Source organism: Mycteria americana, chromosome 3 (genome assembly GCF_035582795.1).
Source record: "Mycteria americana isolate JAX WOST 10 ecotype Jacksonville Zoo and Gardens chromosome 3, USCA_MyAme_1.0, whole genome shotgun sequence".
Classification (NCBI taxonomy): domain Eukaryota; kingdom Metazoa; phylum Chordata; class Aves; order Ciconiiformes; family Ciconiidae; genus Mycteria; species Mycteria americana.
The window spans coordinates 47,809,469-47,826,396 of NC_134367.1; the positions used below are offsets into that span (position 1 = coordinate 47,809,469).

The 16,928-nt window shown below is 33.8% G+C and overlaps 1 protein-coding gene across 1 annotated transcript in view; it reads left to right on the forward strand.

The window, feature by feature from the left end:
* GRIK2 (glutamate ionotropic receptor kainate type subunit 2) overlaps nt 1-16,928 on the forward strand; it is a 445,724-nt gene that overhangs the window by 11,857 nt on the left and 416,939 nt on the right. The window lies entirely within an intron of this gene.

The window sequence follows — 16,928 nt, forward strand, 5'->3', positions numbered from 1 at the left end:
ATAATGTCATTATGCTGTCACATAGGAATTGGAATATGGAGATTCAAAGACCACTATCATATTAATACTTATAATTTTGTCTCCCTCCCCCCACCCCGAGTCTTCTGGCTTCTTTATTGTACAGTAATAATAGTCTTTGGTTTATATAGTGCCTTCAATTTAAACAGTCAAAGCTTTCAGTAATGCAAAGAGTACAGAACAAACATGTAATGAACATTATTCCAATTACTGGAGCTCAGCCAGCTCTGGATAAACTAGATGGTATTGTACTATGTGAAACAGTAAATAGAAGTTCAAAAAATGTATTCTTAATTTCATTAAAAGGTAATTCTTAATTAATTAAAACCACAGAGCTTTTGTTTTCCTTTGGGTGAAAATTAGAAGTGACCCACGGGTGCGGTGCTCAAGACTGCTCTTTTTACATTTCCTGCAAAGATCCACTTGGCTCAAAATTTGCAAATGATTTGGATCAGACTGGATTCAGATTTCCTTGAATATTACTCTTGTGCAGTCTTTCCAAAATGCTATTGAAGTAGAGTAGCTCATCTAGGAATGTGTTCGGTAGCTTTGTTTGATGTATCTTTCAAATGAAACACACATACTTAGATGATATATTTTTAAAGTATTTCCATTTCTAGGTGTTTCTGCCTGGGGTATATAAAAACAGGCTCTTTGCTAGTATTGTGACTGGTGTCTACAGTAGGGGTAGTTTAAAGCACAGCTACACTGTAGTCCTTAGATAACAACGTTTGTCCTTAGATAACAATGGTTTGTTATCAAAGCATCAGAAGGTTAATTCATTTATGGATCTTGCAGAATTTCATCTTTATATTTGGAGGAAATAAGTTCAGCTAATATAAATGAATATCTATTTTATTGGTATTTCCACTCCCAAACTCTTTAAAAACTCATTTTTTCAATAAAATGGTTATCTGGATTTATATTGAAAATATCTGTCAATATTTCAGCATGAAAAAAACTCCTGATTGTTAGAATCACTAATTCTTGTATTAGACTCAGTAACACACTGACAGAAAAACAGTCCAGGGCGAGCTTGCTTACTATGCTGTCAGGAACTGTTGTTCAGGAGACTTGATGAGTTTTTTAATTCAATGAATGATGGCTTTTTTCTCTTTTCTTCTACTTTAATATTTTACTGGGCATCTCTGATGTTTCCTAATTATATAAACACTCTGTCTGATTTCAATGTGTGTTGCTAAATCTTAAAGTACTAAAAGATCTGTGCTCTATTTTTACAGATGAATGGAAAAAGTAATGTTTTATGGGTGGGCAAAATAATTTTGAAAGAACAATGCGTTTTTTTTTTTTAACTTTTGCACCTTGAATAATTTTATCCCTTCCCTCACTTCCTCTCTTTCCTTATTTTTTTTTAATAGCTGAAATGGAAAATGCTTACTTATCTGTCTGAAAGAAGAGTGTATGTTTGAATGTTACCTTTCCTGGTCCTTTTGGAAAGCCTTTGCTTTTCTAACTTTCTGGGAAACTGCATGAAAAATTAAAAGATCTGAAAGGCCTCATCTCTGCCTAAAAACTAAACTTCTAGTGCAAGCCAAGTCAGGCCTCCTCTGCAGAGACTGAAGGCAGAAGGTTGGCTTAGACTGGATAACGTTTACATGGCAAAAGTTAGGCTAGATGAACCGTGCCTTTCATGGCATTGGCAATATGGAGGAAGTGAAAGCGTATTGAGTAGGGATTTTTGTTTTCTTTCCAGGTTTTGAGTTTTATTACCACATACTGAGCTCAAATTCTCAGGTAGGAATTTAAAAGGGAAAGATAAATATGTTAATGGCTCAACAGCTTCTTCCTGATATTAAAATACAAAAAATGCTGGAACAGAAACTGCTCACTCATTCTGCTAAAAACTCACCAGCGAATGAGTGGTGCTTGTTTTCACAATAGGTAATCATCATCAGTCCTGTAAATAAGGACTTGTTTGGGAACATATGTATTTAACTGATTACTTACTCTATGGAAGTTTATTGAGTAAAGCTTATCAACCTTGCTTCAAAAGATGCAGAACTACTTCAGCTTTGGATGAGCGTGCCATCTTTACATTTAGCTCTTTCTGTATCTCCAGTAAAATATTTCAAATTAAGTGTCACATTTCTCTGAATATAAAAATAGCTATTACTTTAAAGTGGTTTTTGTCATAAGGTAACTGATACTGAATTTAAAACACTTTTATTAAAATGCTCATTCATGTGCATATACACACTTAGTAGGTAATAATCTGGGTAAATTTATTAAGTATTATTTTATAATTGAACTTGCCATCCATTTGGGCTTTGGTTCTTCTCCAGGAGCTAAATATATACCAGCTATTTCAATCAGCTCAGGAGCTAAACATATATCAGCTGTATCAATTAGCTCATATTTATGCTGTTATTTAAAAGTTACACAATTAAGACAAGACTTACCGAACAGTCCATAATAAAAATAATTACACTAGTAAGCATGAAACATTTACAAGAAAATCTGAGTCTCATAGCTCACCATGGTCAAATTTATGACTTTCTGCTTTTTTTTTTTAAACATGTAAGAAAATAATTAAAGTCCTGCCTCAACAGTTCACATTGTAAAACCTTGAAGAAAGTAGTTATTTAACTTGGAGACCAATCAAATCTTCTATTCCTACCTATATTTTCAGAGTCAGTGCTCAATCATCAGCCAATACCAACTACCTAGATTGTCAGAGAAATACATTCCTTGATAGTTTAGTGCTAAGCTGATTTATGCTAACTTTTTTTTTTACACCACGTGATATGAAATCTGTGTATACTTGGTAAAGTTTCTTTTATGTAGTTATTCACAACAATGATTTATGGATCAACTATTTAAATAAGAGAATTTGTAGTATACTTTAGGCCTGATCCTTTTCTAACTTTCCATTAGGTTAGCAGCTTATGTTAGTACAAAATGAAATCAGAATCAGAGTTGTAAATTGTAGGACACTGTTTAGAAAATGAATGTTTTAGATCATTCTAATGCCAAAACAAAGTAATTATGTTAAAGTCCATGGAAAATTGTCTGTTTATCCTAAGTATAGTCACTGCATAGATGAGTTGGTGATAGGGTGCATGATGCATGATTAGGTCCATAGCTACGTTGAACGACATAGTGCTCTTCAAGTCAAGCCATCTATGCTGGTTTACATTAGCTAAGGATCTAATTCCAGAATCTGTCTTTCCTTGAATTTTTTTTACAATTATCTTTTAAAATTGCACTACACTTTTTTACACTTAAATTTGCCATTCACTTATTGTAATTAACAATATTTAGCAATGTGCTATAAAACAAATTGAACATGATAGAGAGTAATTTCAACTAGTGTTTTTTTTTTAAGTTGGAAAGCGTATACCCATTGGTTAGATACTGCAGTCCAGTAGTAGCAATACAACTTGTTTCACTGATCAAACACTGCAACACAATCGGAAACATTGTGCTGTGTAGATGTATATGTGAATAACAAAAAAGAATGTGAAGATTACATATTCTGTAAGAGAAAAGTATTTTCTAAAGCAATAACTTCATTGTTATTCAGCAACATTTATCTTACAAGGCAGGAAATCTTTAAAAAATTCCATGTTACTTATTCATTAAGGAATTAGGTAAAAAGGTACATTAGGGAAATTAAATACAGAGTACTCTAAATCAGGGGAATTAATTTGCTTTTAAAATGCTGCATCATAGTAACTTTTTGTTTTATATTTGTTAATTGGAACATGTATGTTTAGCTTGCTATACACATTTTATGCATTTCAGTAATTGAAAGTTGTTCATAAAATTCATACAGAACCTTTAAGAAATTAACAGCATGCATTCAAGTATTACATTAAAATTCATTATTATTGCTTCATATTGTGCCACTTAACAAGGACGAATATCAGGACTCAACCTTAGGGATTCTAATTTGTAACATTATTGCTTATCTGATTTTTACTGTTTGACAATGTTTACAGTTTTCATGACTTACTATACTTACAAAAATTCCTGTATTCATATGGATAATTTTTTCATTCCAATTGAAAGAGAGCCCTAAACCAGCTACTTTTTCCAGTTAATAATTATGCATTTAGAAAATATTTATATATTCTTACTTAGAAAAACCTAGTCTTTTTGGTGTTATATGGCACCCATAGATGCTTCTTTCTAGTCCACGTAACAATGAGCTTTTGATATTTCACTCCTTGACGCTGGTATTTGAAAAGATTACTGTGCAAAATGGAAACGTAAGGCCAGTGACTGGTCATAGCTAATTTGATGACAAAGGTGGAATTCTTCCTTTTAAAAGATGATGTATTAAGTACTGAGGGAGTGTGTCTTGCTAATTTGTCAGAACCATGCTTTTGAGTCAGTCCATTTTCAGAGCATTGTGATTTTTGGCTAAGAGTCTTTTGGTGCTTGCCTTCATACCTTGAGATGCTGGTCTGTTTTAGACACTGAACTACTTAGACATGCCCCCAGATATCCCTGACTACACTGTTCTCTTCATTTTTTTTTGGAAAAAAAAATTGATAGGCAGCATGGAGGTGGTTTGAGAATAATAATACAGATGTATTAAAGGCCATCAGTGATGAATAAACAACACAGAAAGGAATTGAGAGGGGTTAATGAAAAAAAAAAAGCAAAGGCCATATACAACTGTGCAAATAGTAAGATTTTTGTTTCTGTTCAGTAAAAACCAAACATAAAGGTGGTACTTGGCAAAATGATCCAATAATACCAAAAAGGAAGTATAGCTTTGTTTTTGTAAGCTAAGAATTTGCTCAGTTAAATCCCTTTGCTTGTTATTGGATATCAAGTATAATGTTTACATAAATGACAGAAACATAGTTAAATCATCTATTTATACCTAGATTAGATCTTTTCTTAGCCTTGAAGGAAACATAGATGGGGTCAGTTCAGGGTAAGTGGTAAGCCCTGTGCATGCCTCATCTGTAAGCAGCTGAGGGAAGAAAATGGAAATTTGTGAAAGATACATGTGACTTCCTTTCAGTACTGCTATACGTATTTGTTTGGATGTCCTTGAGAAGGAAAGACTATAAAATATGACTGTTATTAAGGCTTATCTCTTCAGATCTCAGCAGACTCTATCATTCACGACATTCAATATGCCTGCAGAAACTCACTGTGTGACTGTGATATGGCTAAGAAAAATGTGTCCAGAAATGCATTAAATCAGATTTCCTAATGTCTTTTCAAACCTACCTAAACAATGAAAAATCACATTTAAAGACCAAATCAACATTAGCTAGTCACAACATCTTCAGCATTACCCATCTGTGACCTTTTGTGTCTAGACATTGGAAATTTCAAATTTAGCTATGCATTTGTATAATTCTGTGATCATTAATGTTCATTAAACATTGCATTTGTTGGAACTTAAGGTAAGACTATACCATGTTCTCTTATAAACTGTATGGGTTGCTTTTCAGAGCGTTTTCCACTCTTCTCATTCATGGGAAGATGCTTGAGTTGGATAAAAATGTTGTGTCTAACTGTCTTGTGAGCACCGGAGCTCTGTTCACATTGATTTCCTTTACTTTCCTGACTGTCTTCTAGTTTGTAAGAAAGTTGCAACACATGTTTTTGGAAGCCTTTTTTTCCCCTGTTACCACAGACCATTCAAAAAAATCCTCTCTGCTTTGGGCTTGCACTATTTACTGGTTTCTTATTCATCAGAACCCATCTGATGGTTATAAAGACAGAAAATTAAAAGCTCTTTGTCATCTACTCCAATCTGGTTATATAGTTACAAAAGTAAACAGCAATATTTTCACTAATCCATATTAACAATGGATTATTGGACCTTTGATGATAAGTCCCTTTATTACTTATCTTATTTTTTTGGCAGCCATTTGAGAGTGACACAGTATCTTTGTGACTTGAACAAAGGAACTAGGCAGCAATCATCTTACAAGTACAGCCCTGTGTGAATGTGTGCACATATATACATTTTCCTGTGGTGGTGGTGGCCTAAATGCAAAAAAAAAAAACCCAAAACAAAAACCAAACAAACAAAACCCCCAAAACAAACCAAAGAAACAACAAACCAACAAAAAAGTGGGAGTAAGTCTCCTTTGTTGGAGTTGTCTTTAACGTAAACTAGGAGAATTGCCTGAGGGTGCATCAGGGGTCTTTGATGGAAAGACTCATAAGGACTATCCATCTGCTTCCTGACAAGTAGTGTGAGCATGGGATAGCAAAGAGCTGTGAAGGTGGCAGAATCTGTTCTCACATGGTGTGATCTTCATGAATATTTTCAAAGTGGTCGTGAAAACAAAAAAAATTTCAAGAAAGAAGCTATGAAATTCATCAAAACCCACACAAAGTCAAGCATATTTGTGAAGAAAAAAAAATAATTGCTACCCTAAGACAAAAAACCTAAATTCTGTGAATGAAGCTACGGATATATATGTGCTCTTATGCATTCAACACCTGCCCCCCTCCCACAACTGCTAAGAATGTGGAAATGGTACATGTTAACATGTCAGCTCAATTTGCCATGGAGCAATATTCCTAGTGTAAGGGAAATCCTCATTTAGAGAGTGGATCTGCCTCTGTGCGAGACCCATAGCAAATTACTTTCACTATTGTTTTAAGAGGAGGTAATTATGCCAATATTACTGGGTGTGACTAGCAGTACGGTAAATCAGTAGATCATATTAAAGTCCACTTCTGCTACAGTTTAATTTCTTCTTAGTTGGGTAGCCTAAAACTACAGCACTGCAACAAACCTTTAGGTAGATTTTCTGGGCCTCCATCGTAAGGAGCTGTGATATGCTGAGGATGAGCGTACAGTTTTTTGCCGAGCAATTAGGGGAGCTCCTGAGGAGACAGAAGAGTCTTCATTACTTCCATATCCGATTAGGCACAACTTCCACAAAAGCTTACCCACATGGATAACTTCACAAATACGGTTAACGGGTGAAAAGCCAGAAGGGATTTTACTTCCATGAATTGTACTGTTGAACCATAATTTTTAAACACAAGAAGCTGAAGGAAGTGACTAAATATTAGCTTACGTTTCAGCGTTTTAGCTCTGAAGCTGAAGTAATCCATGGAAGCTCATTTTGCCTACTTTGGCAGAAAATAAAACCACTGAAAACCAGAAAATATTGGCTTTGGTGTCATCCTAAAGATAGTTGAGCTGTTTGTGCTAAGCAAATTGAGAGGAAAAATGGAAGGGGCTAGTCTAGGTGTCAATGAAATATTTTGCAGTTGGTGAAGAGTATTGTGCCGTTATACAAAAGGATTTTCTACCAGGGCTGGCAAAGGATATGAGTATACTGAGATTTTCAGAGGCCTTATGAGTTCTGAAACGCCGTATCCTAAGTACAATGTTTTATATTTGCAGTGATAGTGAGCTGGAAGTGCAGAGGATTACAGTGGTTTTGCTTTTTAAAGTATCTTTAGCTCATGTTTTATAAATAGTTCTCTTAATCAAATTTTTTGTATTTTCTGGAAATTAGTTGCCTTTCAACAGCATTTCAGATTTTTAAGAAACTCATTTAAGTTGATTTACATCACAGGCAAGAGTTTCTGAACACAAAGGTTCATTCACAACTAAGACTAATATTTAAACTTCTATAAAAAGTGCTAGCCTGTTTTTTTAATAGTTTTTAATTTTTAATAAATAATTTTTAATCTTGCTTGCAGTATATATTATCTTTTTTTAATAAGATTTCTTTCAGTAGCAAACAAATACTTTTTTTTTTGTCTTATGCAAACACTGGTCAGTCATACAAACAGTAAGCAAGTTAAGACAAAACTTTTCAAATAGACTTAAGTTTCATTTTAAAAAATGTCTTAATTTAATGTGCTACAAATATCTGAACTAATGAGCTTCAGGCATAACTATAACTTTTTCCCTGAACTGGATTTACATGATTCAAGACATGTGTTTTACCTTTTTCTTTATCAGAATTAGTGTAGGTGTAATCCCATCTTTCATAACATGAAATTTTATTAAGAATTTCAAAATACAAATAACAGTTGGTAGAACTCTTTTAGAGGTAGTTTAAGCATCACCTTCTTTTAATACAGTGCGTTATTAGTAAAAGAACTGATAAAGCTATAACTATATTATTATTTGAAAATACTCTTTCTAGAAACCTAGAAAAATAATGAAGAACAGAGAAAGTAGACTAATGAATGGTTATTCACTTTTTTTATAAAAGAATATTGGAATTGGTATGTTTTCAGGTAGGTTGTTTAAAGCAAATGAAAGGGAGTATGAATAGTAAAGAAGAAAATGATGTACTTCATTGCCAGGGAATGTTCTGGTTCCCCCTCCCTCAGCAATTACATAGATTTAAGGAAGAAAGGTCTCCACTGGACACTGTTGATATTTCTGGCTCTGTGAGTCCTTAAGTAAGTAAATGTGGAAAGTGGGAAAAATCAGAGTAAGATTTATTCCATGTTTCCCTTGTTTTCTTTTCCTTTCCCTTAAATTTTGACTGTTGGACTGTGTTGGATACAGGGTGTGTGTTGGAAAAATGGCTCTTTTTCATGCTACTTTATGGCCATTCTTATGCCATGTTCTCTATAACATGCATAGACAGAGAATATAGAAAGTGATGTCAGTGAGCTACTGTGCTGTTACTGGAGATTAAGATAACGAAGGTTAAGAAACAAATAATACAGTCTTCATATGTGGATGAAATAATGGGAAACCTTTAGATACTGTAGAGGAAAAGATAATTTTAAAATAAAAGTTAAATATGATGTAAATAACAAATTGTATATGGCAAGGAAGAATATAGAGTAGAAATGGAACAAGGAAAGATAAAAACTCGGTAAATTAGTACTCAGCCAAAGATGGGCACTGTCCTGGGTTCGACTGTGATAGAATTTATTTTCTTCCTAGTAGCTGGTAGAGTGCTGTGTTTTGGATTTAGTATGAGAATAATGTGATAACACACTGATGTTTTAGTTACTGCTAAGCAGTGTTTATACTAAGTCAAGGACTTTTCAGCTTCCCGTGTCTGCCAGATGCACAAGAAGCTGGGAGGGGGCACAGTCAGGACAGCTGACCTCAACTGACCAAAGGGCTATTCCATACCATATGACGGCATGCTCAGTATAGAAACTGGGGGGAGTTGGCCAGGGGGCAGCGATCGCTGCTCAGGGACTGGCTGGGTGTCAGTCGGCAGGTGGTGAGCAGTTGCATCACTTGGTTTTTTCCCCCCCTGGGTTTTGTTTCTCTCTCTCTCTTGTTATTTTCCTTTTCATTACAATTTTTATTATTATTATTGTTGTTGTTATTATTATTATTATAATATTTCAATTATTAAGCTGTTGTTATCTCAGCCTACGGGTTTTCTTACTTGTGCTTTTCCGATTCTCTCCCCCATCCCACTGGGAGGGGGGAGCGGGAGCGAGCAGTTGCGTGGTGCTTAGTTGCCGACTGGGGTTAAACCACGACAGTCACTCAGCCCTGCAGTGGAAAATGTTGTGGAAATGTAACTCTGGAGTAGGGTCATGGAAACATAACTCATTCGTCTTTTTGCAGAAAGACGTCAATGAAAATATTGGTGAGTGTATTGGCCAATGTATCTTCTTTTTTGAAATGCAGCATCTCTAGGAAGACATCACAATCTTTATAGAACGTTATTTCACACAATCTTTATAGAATGTTATTTCAACATTTATGTAGAATAAAGATTTGCTTTAAATACTTGAAGTTATCATTGGAGATCTCCAGGTAAAATACCAAACAGAGTCTGGATGATTTTGCTTATCAGAGGTTTGTGCCAGCAGTGGAGCTTATGGCCTATTGAAATGAAGAGATGTGGATGATGGTATTTCTAATTACACAAACTTGTATCTAACCTGTCAGTTTCTTGTATTACTTCTCTCAAAAGAAGAATGTGTTCAGCCAGGGTAAAAATGTGAAAAAGTTTCTAGGAAACTTGGAAGTAAGAGTAATTTTATCTTGTGCATAAAAAAAAAAAAGAAAATATTTCTTTCCTTCTGGACACTGATATTAGTGATTTAGAGACTGGAAAAGTACTATTTTAAGAGCACAGAAACTACAGAGCATAGTTTTGTGCTATAATCAAACTCTGCTGCTGAGAAACATTACTATGTCACAAGAAAAGAACTATTGGCCATTGTTAGATCAATAGATCACTTTCATCATTACCTCTATGGGAGAAAGTTTATTATTCAAAATGATCCTACAGCTGCCCAGTGGCTGTTGAGAGTCCAAAGCCCAGAAGGACAATTGGCTCACTGGTTCCACAAAATAAAGCAGTAGGATTTCATCTTTCAGTATCTTCATGGGAAAAGTAATGAAGATGTTGATGCCTTATTAAGGACACTGTGTTTGTGTACTTTAAGCATTACCTGTGCAAAGAAGTTAAAGAGTTTTCATCCGCAGGCAAAGATTCGTCATGTGCCAGTCTTCTAGAAATATTTCATTTAAACAAAACAGAAAGAAGAACTACAAGTACAGCTGTATATGAAGCTAATGACACAATTATGAAATGATTCATTACAAATAAATCTCAAGAAGCCCTGCTCAAGAATCTTGTGTTATCTGTCTGATTTAGCTATTCTTGAAATGGATCTCCCATGAGCTTGCTTATTTGACTGGATACTACTCCGAAAAACAAATAAATGTTGGCAGTGACCAGACAATACATAAGAGAGAAATTGCAGTAATGTTAAAATAAACCATTAATTTAAAAAGACCACGGATTTAAGTGAGTACTATACCTGAATGACAGCCAGTGGTTCTCAGTAATCTACAAATGGTTATGAGCAGTTATTTTTTTAGGATGCTGCTATCAGCTGAAAAATGATTATTTTTTTAAAAATTATTTTTAAAAAAGAATGCTGGTAAATCATGTGCTACAGTTGGATTTTATGTTACTTTTTACAGATGTATCTTGTTGGATTACAACTGGAAAGGTTATATTTCAGAACTGGGTGTCTCACTTTTGTGTTACTTTCCTAAACATTCTTAAATCCACCCTAATCCTGCTTAATAAAAAAAAAAGTTCAATTTCTAACAGTACTAATATAAAATTCCCACATGTACTTTATATATTGCATTTTAACAGTGGTCATAATAGATCATAGGATTCCATATGAAATGACATATAAGAAAAAAAAACCCCAACACACAGAAAATTAAAAAATTTCCAAGTGCTGTTTTTACTTATGGTAATAGCAGATACATATTGTCCGTCCGTCCCCCCCCGTGTTGTGTCGTGTCCCCCCCCAGTTAGTGTGCACAATACATCCTTTTAGATCTGGTCAAAAGGACAAACAAACAAGCAATTTTTTTTGCCTGTGTATAAACCCAATTTTTATAAAGTAAAATCTGTGCAATAACTGTAGTTTTTGTTTAATGACCTTACGTTTGGATTTTGAAACTTGTGGCTTTCAAATTTGGGTAAGCTTGGAATCTGTGGGGTTTTTTTTGTTTTGTTTGGTTTTGCTTTGTTTTCGTATCCATAGTAAAGTAATAATATTTCCTTTATTAATTGAAATTCTGTGAGCTTGGTTTTGAGTCAGCATTATGAAGGATCTGTCAATATGAATGAGGTGTCTTTTTTCTGATAAAACCAAATATTGCTGCTTTCTTTTTGTAGTCTGGTTACAATAACTTTTTCTTAATTGTCTGCACAAATAATCTTTAATTCTTACACTTCTAGAACAGGAATGTTAATTTGTCATTATCAGGAAACCATAAATTACACTGCCTCTGAATATGATAGAAATCTAAACTGTAATCCTCATTTTTGATAATTCTAAGTGTTCAGAAATGTCTTTGCAGAGTTTTCTTAATCTCTAAGGGAATATTTGAAAGGTACTTCAGGTCAAGTAGAATAGCAATAGTTAATATGTTAATAACTTACCAAAGAACTCCTTGTGGGGATATCGTTGTTGTGGAAGAAGGATGTCCTAAAAGTCAGGTAGAATTAGGCATTCTTTTGTGCATATATGAAGCTATTCAAGAATAGTTGTTCCAGAGTTGTTGTGTAAGAACACCACATGTGAGGGCCAAAGGTATTTAGCACTGGTTTCAGTAAATCCTACAGACTAGTTCTATGCCTAATCCATATTAATAGTGTTTCAGCAAATTTAAAATTATGAGACAGAAATTTATAGACCAAGATTACAAAGTTCTAGCAAAACCAAAGATGTGTGATTTGGTGATGAAATTGTGCATCATCTGAGATGTGACAGATGAGCTGTCTAAAATGTAGAAATCACTGGCTAAAGAATTGTCCATCAACCCTTCAGATATGGTGAATATATAAAATCATTGATCCTGCTATGAAACAGATATAGAAAAGTTGTATCACATAATATAATAATTTCTTATTAGCAGTTTCTTATTTTATTTTAAAATAATATAAATAGATAAAAATGGTCTTGGTTCTTAGGAAAACTTCTATTTTGAATTGAATAATTTTAATAGGATTCTTTATACTTAGTAGGAAGATGATTGGTAAGAAAAATGTAGCTACACATAAACTGGAACGCTGCTTCTAGATTCAATTACTTATTTTTTTTTTTTCCCCCTGAAGTGGTCATAAACTATCTTGGCTCTATTCCCACTCACTTTTTCCCCCCTTTGCTTCCTCTTTCCAATTAATGATCTATAATGCAATGAAAGATTACACTTGGAATGTTTTGAAAAGTAACTCAATGCTTTTATAAACACATTTCAGAGAAACTGGATAACACTGTGTATTTTTCACTGACATATTTTATCTGTTACCTTATCACTTCATTAGACTTTGTTCTTATAAAAACCTGCAGGGCTTATTTAAATTTGTCATCCTGAAAGTCAAAATCCTCACAATGAAAACTTTAAATAATAATTTGCCATTTTAGAATGCATTTTAAGTATATTTTGTATTTAGACAAGTGAGGGTTTTTTATATGGAATCATAATAGAAATGAGTTTCCTGTAAATCAAGTCAATGTTTGTTGCACAAGCATTTTATGTATAAACCATTAAGACCTTGAATCAGTGAAAAAATGCATATTATAACCAGGTATCACCTGATTTCAATAGAGCACTACCATGGTTCAAGCTAGGTAACTAGCTTGGTGTGGCTCTTGAATACTTCCTCCTTATCTGAATTTCATGTAAGAGCATCTCACAGATGAAAGTATTGGGAATTGAACTAACAGAGTATTTATTTATGTTTGAAATAAGAGAAGGTAGTGTTTTTATGTCTGTGTTATTGTAGTGAATCTAAAGTGAAAGAAGTATTTTCCATCTTTGTGCAGAGGTAAGAAGAATGGGACCACGTTCTGAGTTCACGCAGGGATTTGGTCCAAGGAACACTCCACCCGACTGAGAGTGCTAATTTTGTTGGGTTTGGGTTTTTTATTGTTGTTTTGTTTTGATTTTGTTTTAAGTTTTTCTAAAATTGGTTTAGGCAGAGATGACATTACCTCACTGTAACTGAGGCCTTATCCTATGGTGTTAAAACATGACAGATCCTGATGGAGTAATCCAAGAACGATGAATGCATTTTCCACACCTGCCATTTGTGCTTGAGCATGCACTTGGCAATGTAGCCATGCTGAAGACCATAGAACACCTTACTGTTATTCTGAGAGGACAGAACACACAGAAGTTAACATTTAACATTAATCCTTCCTTGTTTTATCAACGATGTGGTATTTGGATGAGGAAAACAGTACATACAACAGTGGTTGATTTTACTACTGCTTTGTTATTAAAGCTTTTCTTCTCTCAGACTTGGCATGTTGAATCTGACTGCTAGGAGATCAGTTTTCCCTCACATTTTTGCATATTCTGTTGCTGAAATAACCTCAAAGGCAGGCAGTCTTCTCACGGGATTTTATAACTGGATAAAGAGCAGTAAACAGAAAAGTTTACGTCCGTTAAGGAATGTAATTGTTGAAGGATTAATTGCTCACCTTGTATTAAAGAGTCAGGAAATGTTAATGACAAGTTGGAATATGGATTTGCAGGGTAATCTGAAGTTTCAGTATTTATTCCTGTTTATACTTTTCTATTTTTGCAATATTTTGCAAAAGGGTATTTATATTTTTAAAGGAAAAATAAGCAGCCAGTATTTTGTATTTCAGATTATTTTGTAACTAATCGAACCACAAGTATATTAAGCATTTGTATCTATATCGCACATATTTGTATATATATTTTATATAAAGTTTAAAACACACTTAGAGATTAAAACTCATTGGCTAAAGTGACATGTATATCTAGTGTATACTTGTGTATACACTAGTGTATACTAGTGTATATCTTGATCTAGAATTTCGCCCAGAACATTTTAGTTATTCTATAAAAGGACTTTGACTTACACTCCTCTCATACAGTATAATTCTCTCCTGGAATCCTAAATTTGGATTAGATTTTTCCCTACTTAAATCAAGGCTCACTAAACACCAGAGGTCAGTTAATCTTTTGTACAGTTCCAGGGATGTCAATAAGAGTGTTTTGAGTCTGATCAAGCAGCAGGAAAGATTGCATAGCGTGACCTGATTTTTAAGGGGGTTGAGCACTTGTTATTCCTATTGATGGGAAGTGGCAATACTTTGCAGTGACTCTCAAGTAGGTATATGGGACTTTGCAACAGAAAATTTAAAGATGAAGATTTTACATTTCTTAAATTTGGTATAATTAATATTTCTACTGGCTGCTAAAGTGACCAGATCTGCTCACTTACAAGCTTCTCCGGTCTCAGTAATGGCTGGATAATTTCACAGGGTTTTGAAAACTGCCTTTGCTGTTAAATCTCTTTCACAGGTGGTCTAGCCTATGGAAAAAAATAGCATATCCAATTCAAAATTGTTTATCCAGTTTATTAGGGCAAAGGTGTTTGGGATGGTAGTTTTAAATTACCTGTTCCTTGTTCTGAACCTTTAATGCAAATGGCCATTGGTATGTGTCCATAATTTAGTCCTGCAGTCATGTTTATACATAAACCTTCCCTGGAAGTGTATGTACAAATAGACACACACTGTCCTAAAACAATTATGGCTTTATAACACAATGGTATAATGCTTCTTAAGGAAAATGGAATCTGAAAATCATATATTTGATTTTTACCCAGGTTCAAGGCTTTCACGAACCTAGGATGATCCTATATGTTTACAGGCTTGTCTTAGAAAAGTGTACCCTACATGGGGTAGGGTACCCTACCCTACATAGATGAACTATGAAACAAATCAAAGTTAAATATTCACTCAACATTATTAAAAATTTTGCTTTACATCTTAACTTTACAATTATTGATTAGAAGCTTAATGCAGTTTCCAACTTCAGAAAAGATTCTGCAATTTCCAAGCCAAATTTATGAGAGTATATTCAACTAATAAAATAGGTTCAAAAAATCCCTCTGTGTTGTTTAAAGCAAATATTGTGGACTCTATTTCACTTAGTGTATCTGTTTCATAAAATAAATGTTATTTTGAAGCATATATATCAAATCAAAGCAGATGGATCTAGAAACAAAGCATATGGGTATACATATGCTAAAATGTTCTTTAGAGTGAACCTCTTATGAACCCTGATATATAATTGTTGGGAAATACAACATGCTCTACTGGTAGAGTTACATTTGTTGACTTTTTAGATATGAATGGAAATATAATACATATTTAAACCCAAAATTTTACTTTTAAAACATAGGATCAGTGAGTGCTGGGAACTTACTAGCAAATTTTTCAACAGTACTTTTTAATGAATACACTTTTCCAGTGTATGTGTAGAGAGCATTACATGAAAAGAACTTTTTTTTGCTCTTAAGCTGGCTGAAATGTAGGCAGCAAAATATGAAATATCTTCAAGCAGTAACCAAATAATATAAGCGTTTGTTTTCATTTGCAAAATGTGCTACTATTCTGTGACTATTTTTGGCTGTTTCCCTCTTATCTTGATCTTGGAACACCTAAGTGCCAACATCTCAATATGCACATAGAGCAGCCTGCATAAGTCATTTCACAATGAATTGAATTAGTCTTTATGTATGAGGGAAATCTCAGGAACAGATAATTTGGCAGGGTTTTTACAATAAACACATTATTTTCCATAAATAGATATATATTTTCTATTATTTCTTTTTCAGAGGAAATAAATGCTTTCAAATTAGCATATTGCTTCTCTTATAACATGCTGGTGAATGTCTACGAGATTCCAATGGTGGAGTTTCCCTTCTGCACTGTGGCTACTTTAAAGAAATGAATATTACTATACAACTGCAACCACTTATTAAGAGTTGAGTAATGAATAATAGCTTCTGGACTTCTCTGTTCCCTTTTTTGTTTTATATTCCATTTCCATTAATTTCTTTCTTCATTAATCCCACAGCTTTATCCATCCTTCGCAATTTCAAGCTAGAGAAAACAAATTAAGAAAAAAAAAAACGTTAATTGACTTTATTTGCTTTAATGCTGCTAGTCCATATTATCTGCTCTCTTAAATTGAGTTTGGGATTGCCAGCTTTAAGGGTATTACACTGCATTTTGGGATGCTGCCAGCATATCCTGAGCAAATATATTTAAATCAAAGCTAAGCTGCTTAAAATATTCATGTTATGCTCTTAGTATGGTTCAGGGAAATGTGAAACCATTTAAGACTTGCAAACCTGTTTTATGGCCAAAAATGTATTTGAACTGTCAGGCATATAGCCTAAATTGATAGTCTCTGTTAACTTTGTTTAATAGGGAATGGTTTCATTGTTTTATTAGCAATGATACATTCAGGGGCTAATTAATTTGAAATTTGTGGCATAACACAACTATATTATGTATAGAGGTAAAGAAAAACATTTTTAACTGAAAACAGTTGTGGGAAAAGGAATATTCTGAAGAGATAAAATCATGCATGCAGGGAAAATGCACGTTTGTTTTGAACAGTTAAACACATTTGTTTTATGCATTGC